The sequence below is a fragment of the Cervus canadensis genome, chromosome 28 (genome assembly GCF_019320065.1).
Source record: "Cervus canadensis isolate Bull #8, Minnesota chromosome 28, ASM1932006v1, whole genome shotgun sequence".
NCBI classification, from domain to species: domain Eukaryota; kingdom Metazoa; phylum Chordata; class Mammalia; order Artiodactyla; family Cervidae; genus Cervus; species Cervus canadensis.
Genome location: NC_057413.1, coordinates 9,462,411 through 9,468,902, shown reverse-complemented (window position 1 = coordinate 9,468,902; position 6,492 = coordinate 9,462,411). Strand labels below are relative to the sequence as shown.

General features: G+C 46.8%; 1 long non-coding RNA gene across 1 annotated transcript; it reads left to right on the top strand.

Moving 5' to 3' along the window:
* The first annotated feature begins 752 nt into the window (after positions 1-752).
* Positions 753-2,502, top strand: LOC122430134. Its single transcript, XR_006266238.1, has 3 exons — positions 753-995; positions 1,082-1,250; positions 2,046-2,502. It is a non-coding gene; the product is annotated as an uncharacterized LOC122430134 (long non-coding RNA).
* Positions 2,503-6,492: the final 3,990 nt, after the last annotated feature.

Here is a 6,492-nt window from a genome sequence, read left to right as displayed (position 1 = left end):
GTGGACACTTGCTGGTCAGAAAGCGGCAGGGAGATAAGAATGGAAGGTTGTTCCAAAGGCCCACAGCCCTGATGTAACTGAATGATAAATTCAGGGGCAGCAACAGAAGCCCACACCTGCCCCCTGGGCATTCCAGGTGGTAGCTGGGTTTTCTAAGAAGGACTCATGAAAGAGACTCTAGCTCGACCCCCTTACTTGGGAAGAAGGGCTTCTCCATGAGCAACCTCAGTTTTCAGGTTTATAACAGGCTGGAGTTTTCCAAGCATCAGAGCATCAAGACACAGGTCCACGTGGACTGGTGTCCTGGCTCTATCCGTCTCTCCTTCCTCGCACAATTCATTCAGATCACCTGTTTGCAGATTCGAGTCACCACATGGCCGGCCCCTGTCTGTCATTTCCTCTCCCTGCCACCCACTCACACCCTCTCACCACTTGGGAGCTAAGTGAATACGGTTTTCCAAATATAGTTTTGCAGCCAGTGTGTTAGGCCTTCTAATGAGCCACGGTAATTGCTTCTGCTATTTTCCAAAATGGAAATCAACCTCGGAAGAGCAGCTGGTTTGTGGTAAAGCTCTCCTCCCTCGATTCCATCCCCCTTCCTACCAGTCAGTCAAGCTCCAGCCTTGACTGCTTCATCCGTGAGCAGGGCCGGAGGGACCCACGGGAGGAATGTGCTGACGGTGGGGAAACAGAATAAGCGAGCCATTGTGTCTTTATTACATTGGGGAGAGGCAGGGAGGAAGGGGGAGAGCTCGGCTTTTACTTTTGATTTCTAAGATACCCTGTTCTGGGTTGTGCTTTTCGATGTATCTGAAAAGATAACCAGGTTCTTCGATGACAGAGCAATGATGTCCCTGGCCTCCCTCTTTTCAGAATTGCTCCAAAACAGCAAAGAGAATGAGAAACAAAAGCACAGGCCCTGTATTCCTCAAGGGCAGGAGACATCTGTAATCTGGAACCACAATATATGGAGATGAGAAACAGATGGAGGAATGGTAAGGTGTTTAGTAGATCTATGGAAAGTCAAACCCGAAAGCCCGGTGGGGGTTAGCATTGCTAATCAAGCCCCTTCTCTCCGCAGAACACAGGGATGTCCCGGGCGTTGGCCCACGAAGGCAGTGGCTGGGAGTGAGCGTGGCCCTGAAGGCCGTCCCTGCAGCAGAAACGTAATAACACTGGTTACCGTCACGGTGTGCTTGCTGGTGCCCGGCTCCTCACATTCTCTCTTGCAGTCCTCAGGAGAGCAAAAGGTACTCATTTTCCCATTTTACATAGGCTCAGGAGGGTAAAATCATTTGTTCCAGACAACAGAGAGAAAGATACTAAACCAATGAAGTCTTAATTCTGAAGCCTCGCCACCAGATCCCACTGGTCAGAGGCTATCATCAGCCCCAGAAAAGGGAACTGAAAGTACCAGAGTGTGTGGTCAGGAGCTGGGGGAGAGGTTCCCAGTGTTAACGAAGTTGTCCTCATCATCTGTGGCTCTTGCTCTTCTATTAAATTGGGAACTCTTTGAAAGGAGGTGATTTTCCCCCCTCTAGGCCATAGTAGTGTGAGGGTAAGCATCTTGTCGGTAAGCATCTTTTGAATGAATGGATGGATGGATGAATGAATGAATCCATATGTTCAGAGGAAGGAGGACTGGACTTGTCAGGAAAGATGTCAATGAGGAGGTGAGTCTGCAGCCAGGCTGAAGGTTTGTCATCCAGGGATTCCATGTTACCAGCGGAAACTTCCGAAGGACAAGACAGTCCCAAAAAGACACTGACTTGAGAGTAAGCCCAGAAAGCAGGCTGGTGGCAATGAACTTTGGTGAGACTGATGGAGACAAACGCATGCCACGGGGATACCAAAACAAAGCCGTTCTAGGAAACAAGTAAAAAGTCAACTGTGGGTAAAAGAAGTATCTAGAAACAGATATATGTTCTGATCCAGATGGTTGCCACTGACTGTAAATTCCTATCTTGCAAAGACAAGGTGAGTTTTCTAATGCATTTATTGTTACTCCATCCAGTCAATCTGCTCATTATTTGTACCCCATGCAGCTGCAACAGTCTTTACCTACAAGCAAAGGCTATTCAGAAAAGTGTGGAATTCTTGTTGGCACTGAACACATCAGAGTCATGGGTTCCTTGCCTCCTACACTGACATATCCAGCGATCAGGACCAGTTCAAACTAACTTCTGCCCGTGCTACTGACAGGTAAATTGAATTGGCGGCTATCCCTTCATTCAATAAATATTCACGAGCATGCACCATATAGTTCAGCACAGTCCTAAGTGGCAGAGTACTGGACGTTGAATGGGGCGGTGAATAGACAGGGTGTCTGCTCCGTGGACTCTGGTTCTGGTATCTGCGCAGATGTTCACTTCCTTTATTGGCTGATGCTGCTTCCAAGCCCAGGGATCAGGAAACTACGACCTGGAGGTCAAATGCAGCCCACCACGTGTTTTTGTACAGCCCTTGAGTTAAGCTGGTTTTTGTTTTTGTTTTCATTTTTTAAGAGGCTAGGAAAAGCCAAAAGAAAGATAATATTTTGTGACACATGAAAATGTCATGAAATTTAAATATCAGTGTCCGCAACCAAAGTTTACTTGGAGCACAGCCACGCAGGCTGGTTTGTGTGTTGTCTACAGCTGTCTTCATGTTACAGCTCAGTCATTGCCATGGACTGCACGGCCATTCAGCAGCAAGGTCTTCCTATTTGATTTTTTATAGGAAAAGTTTCCTGACCCCTGTTCTAAGCTAACTTTCTCAAAATGCACTCCATAAAACATTATTTCTGAAGATACTGTGTTAGAGTTTTTGAGTCGTATTGTTAACATATTTAAACACAATGAATTGTAAAAAGTTGTAAGTTTCTCTACTCAATATTTTCTCTACTGTGGGGTGTAGCCAGAATACATCGTGACCCTCTAAGACAGAGGACGTGGAAGACTCCAAACCTGTTCCCTGCTGTTCAGTTGCTAAATCAACCCAACTCGTTGTGACCTCATGGACGGTAGCACACCTGGCTCCTCTGTCCTCCTCTATCTCCGGGAGTTTGCTCAAATTCATGTCCATTGAGTGGATGATGCTATCTAACTATCTCATCCTCTGCTGCCCCTGTCTCCTTCTGCCTTCAATCTTTCCCAGCATCAGGATCGTACACGTGTTTGTTTCCAGCGAATCTCATAATCCAGGCGGTTGTGCACCGCACTCCTTGGGAAATACTAAACAGAGTTCTTACTCATAGGCTTTGTGTTATTTCTGAAACCAGCTACCAAAAAACCAAAGCAGTGTCACTGCTAGTGAAGTAAGACTTCTGCCCAGATCTGAAGCCCCTTCCTCTTAAGCACAGCATGATTGTTCTGAAGGTTCCCAGTTTGATCCCAGCTAAACAATACCTACCTTCCCCTCTTAACACCATTGCAATTTCTTTTCTCCCACCCTCTCTGGGAGGGAGAAAAGCACAAGCCAAGCACAGCACCTCATGGTCCTTCCTGAAGGATCCTGTTGCCTCGTCCACCAGTTAATACCTCCCTATCACACTTAGAGTGTCCATATGCGTCCTGAAATAAAAACTTTGCAGGCAAGATCCCAATCCCCTAGCTGTTCAGTCATCTTGACAATGAGCTGCTCTTGATTGATTCTGTACCCACACACTGATGCATCCACACGTGTGTATAAACGGTCTCAGGAAGAGCCCAGGATGGCTCAGCTGGAGCTCCAACACCCTGGGACACATCTGGAGAACTGAGGATTATCTGCAGGGTTATCTGGGAGGCCTCCTGGGAGAGCATTAAGGGAGAAGTAAGCCAGGCACATGAATTTAACTCAGTTTTGTTTTTGTTTTTTTTTCTTCTTCTTTAAGTTTTCATCATTTGGGGGAGGAGCAGTTCTGAGGACCGTGCGATCTCTATCACGCGTCCCCGGTTTCAACACCCGACTGCTTGAGTCCTGTAAAGGGGTGGCAATCGGGGAAAGGTGTAAATAAAAACTGAAAGAGGTTTTTCTTGAAATTTGTTAAAATCTCAAGGCCTGAGTGGCTCTGTTTCTAAACTGAAAGGGGCGTTCTTCCCACCATGCTCCAACGTGTCGGGAGGGCAAGAGCTCGCCTTGAGGAGGCAGCTGCCCCCGATGGAGGGCAGCGCAGTAGTAGCACGGCCTCCAGGGGGCGCTGTTGGCAAAGGCGCGGCCCTGCGCCCCACCTGTGCTTCGGAACAGTGGGTGGTGTGGAATCAACAACCACAAAGAGGTCATCGCGTCTGGTGGAGCAGCGGCATGATGGTCACCAGCGGAAGTTCTGGCATCCGACGGGAGAGGAGGCCTCTGGTCCTCCCGTCGAGGGGCAGAGGAGGGCAGCTGCATCTCCAAGAGCGCAAAGTGAAAGTCGTCCAAATGTGTTGGACTCTGCGACCCCATGGTCTATACGGTCCAGGGAATTCTCCAGGCCAGAACAGTGGAGTGGGTAACCTTTCCCTTCTCCAGGGGAGCTTCCCAACCCAGGGATGGAACCCAGGTCTCCCCGCACTGCGGGCGGATCCTTTCCCAGCTGAGCCACCAGAGAATCCCAAGAATACCGGAGTGGGCAGCCTGTCCCTTCTCCAGCGGATCTTCCCGACCCAGAGATAGAACCGGAGTCTCCTGCATTGCAGGCGGATTCTTCACCAACTGAGCTATCAGGGAAGCTCCTAGAACACAAAGGAGACCATCTATTGCCCCTCCCAGGAGAGCAGGTGCCAGGAATCCTTGGGGGTAGTGGGCGTGGGGCTGCCATTCTGTGTCAGGCTGGTGACCAGTGAGTTTGCAACCTTAGATCTCACTCTGGTCTCAGATAGAAGGTGAGTGGGGGAAATTTGGAGATCTTCAATCTACTCATGAAAGCATACATAAACTCACACACTTACATGCATTCCTATTGAGACATGTGCTATGAATGTAAATGCTCACACATACCCGAGCTATGCTTGTATATGAAACCATACACTGTTAAAATGAGGTGGGAATAGGTGAGATTGGCTGGGGGGGTTAAGTGGGTGAGTCTTGAGGGTCCCACCATCCCTGCTTCAACCAGAGAGCTCTGCTTTTATCTGTTATATGCATTGTGGTGGTGATGATCATTTAGCTGTTAGGTTATTTCTAACTTTTGTGACCCTGTGGACTGTAGCCCACCAGGCTCCTCTGTCAATATGCATTGTGCTTCTACTTAAAGATTTCTTTTAAGAAAGGGTTCCGTGGCAAAAAAGGAAAAAGAACTTTGGAAATCCCACTTGATATAATCAAATTATTTATATTCCTATTATTTTATAAATGAGGAAATGGGGACACAGAAGGTTTAAATGACTCAGCTGAGTTCATAAAGACAAAAGCATTGGTTTAAGGGCTCCAGCCCAATATTTTTGTTTTGTTTTTCCTATAACACCCTGCAGAGAAAGAAAGAATATACAAAGACGATGAAGCCTGGATGTTTTTCAGAACTTGGTGTGTTTCTCAGTTCTAGTGGTCAAAGGTTTGAGAACCGGCTTATTAGATCTTTTAATTTTTCTAACTATGATTTTATAGCTAGGAAAACATTAGCTATGGGGGCAGAAATGTAGATTAAATTAACACAGTTATATATCAAATGACCATGTTAATACAATTTTCAATTCAACTCCAAAGTTGAATTAGAATCTACTTAGACATGCTGTACTAATCAGAAATATATAGCAAAAATGAGATCATTGTGTTTTAGACAGGGCCTCGAGAAACATTAGCCCAATTTTCTAAGCACAGAAGGAGGCAAAAAAAAAAGATGACAGGAAAGTTTGCGAAGAAGTTCATGAGTAAATGTTAAGAGAATAGAATTATTCCCTCTGGAGAAGAAAAAACAATAGAAGCTAACCGTTTCCTGGAGCATAAAGGATCTCTCAACTGAGATACATTCCCTTTCTCATTCACAAGGAGGACAGAACAAGAGTGGACCTTTCGAGAGACCGTGGGAGATTCCAGGTGGTGGAGTCTATAGAACAACGTTGAGGTTCCCCAGGCTGTGCTGAGCTGTAAGGACCAGAGGCAGTGCCCGTGAAGTGACCTGTCCAGGGAGGAGATGGTAGCTGGATGACTCAGGGTCTCTGTTATTATTTCAGAAAATATCAAGTGTCACCGTATGGCAGAAGCTAAAGGTGATTCACCAACAAGACATAGAGGTGGGGAGAAGACTGGGGCACCACTTTGCACCTGTGCGCTAAGATGACCACCGAGAATACCCTCCTGCTCTGCACGCTGTTCCGGCTCTGAGCCTTTCTGTACCCCACCCTGCCTTCCTGCTGTCAATCAGAGAGTCCCAAATGCTTGATGGTCCCGTGGTTGAAGTCTATGGATGAGCACTGGGAATAAGGCAAAACCCTTTCTGTAGAAACTTAGGTTGCATCTAATGTTCTCATCTCTTAATATGCTGTCATAAAGGTCTGAAACACAACAGAGTTTGATAACACGAGTTAGATAGATAACACAAATGGTTATCACACA